The following is a 1,681-nucleotide window of genomic DNA, read 5'->3' on the forward strand; positions in this document are numbered from 1 at the left end:
TTGCTGTTGGAGTCCATTTCTGAACAATGTAAGAAAACAAACCTTGGTTTTTAGCCTCAAACTTAATTTTTAGCCCCAAACAATATTCTTATCCTTGATCACTCTCCTTATTTACCATATTTAGCTTGGAATGATTTTAGCTTTTCCCAAAATAAAATTTACCCTCAAATGATGAAGTTTTGCCACCAGAGAGTAGATCTTAATGAATATACCTTTGGCTGTAGAGGTGGTTAAAAAAAAAAGAGTTGAAGAAAAAAAATTAAACAGTAATAAAATCATTGGAACTAATATGTAGGTCTATTTTCAGAGTTACCACTTGAATGTAGATATTTCTATATTTTTAAAAAATCAGACATATCTATTGTCATATCTTATTCATTTATTTCCCAATTCTGAAAGCATCCTCTTAAGAAAAAAGAAATCTAATTAGCATAAATTACAAAGGAGACAAGGAAATCCTCCTCCAAGTGGGACGTATTAAGACCCTCGCTCCTTGGGGGACGTGACTCACTCCACAGGATCACAAATGAATATCTTATCCTTGAATACACAAGTTTCAAAAAACAGCTGGGGTTTTAAAATTAAACTTGCCTTGGTTTTTAAGCATAGTTTGGCACAAGTCTGGCAGTCACAACTAAAATCGGGTGGCATGAGGCGGAGGGAGATCGGGCTTCAAAAGCGCCAGCTGTCCCACCCCGTCTGCGCGCGGGTCCCAGCAGGACTGTGTACTAGAGCGCTGTCCTCCTCCTGTGGTTAAACTCCGCGAAACTTGCAAATCGCTGACGTGCCGATTAATCTTTGCTTCAAGGCTCTTATCCTGGTAGTTATTCTCATCAGCCCACAAATGATTCCATTTATTACCTCCCTGTTCTTTAAGGTTTGTTCCCCTTTTGCTCCGTCTTCTTCATAACGAGAGACCACAACTGCGGCCCCTGGGCTCCTAGGATTTCCTTTGCGTCTGAGGAAAGTATGCAGAGTTCTAAGCCCTGGTTCGGGATTTTCATTGAATAGGTCGCATTTTCTGAGCCTCATAACCTCGGCACCTCCTGTAATCAGCTTTTACGTTACAAGTGCCTACTTGGGATATTGTGACTGTTGGGTAGAGCTGATCAGGAAAGAAGTTTATTGTTGCAGAAGTGAGAAGAAATTATTAGGCTGACTCATATGTGAGGGAGATGTACCTGGAAGAAAGTCTGTAATAGGGCATGTATGTTCGGGGGTATTTTTAAGTTGTATTGACAGACATGAAATCTGTTGAACCTGAATCAAGCAAATATGACTTTGGTCAGTTCAAAGAAACCTCTCGCTCAGCAGGAATGAGGCCCTGAGGAAGGAACCGCCCCTGGGCTGTAACGCTTTCGGAGCGCCAGAGCTCCAGATCCGGACTCAGGGCAGTGGCTGGAGGAGGAGGAAGGGCCTGCGGGAAGACCAGCAGTGGAGTCTCTGCGCTCAGGATGCGTGCACGCAGCCTGCTTGTTCCTCCTGAACACGGGGGTCAGGAGCCCCCACCGCCCCCCTTGCCGAGGGGCTGCACCCTTGACCTTTGACCAGTCCCGCCAATAAAAGCTTGAGTCCACCCAAGAGGATTGGGAAACGCTGTCAGCTGTTGTGTCCCTGCGTGGACGCCCCTCAAAGGGGCAGGACTGGAACAGACTGGAACAGGATGGGAGAAGCCCATGTC

This window comes from Mesoplodon mirus, assembly GCF_964341445.2.
Source record: "Mesoplodon mirus genome assembly, chromosome: 20".
Classification (NCBI taxonomy): Eukaryota; Metazoa; Chordata; class Mammalia; order Artiodactyla; family Ziphiidae; genus Mesoplodon; species Mesoplodon mirus.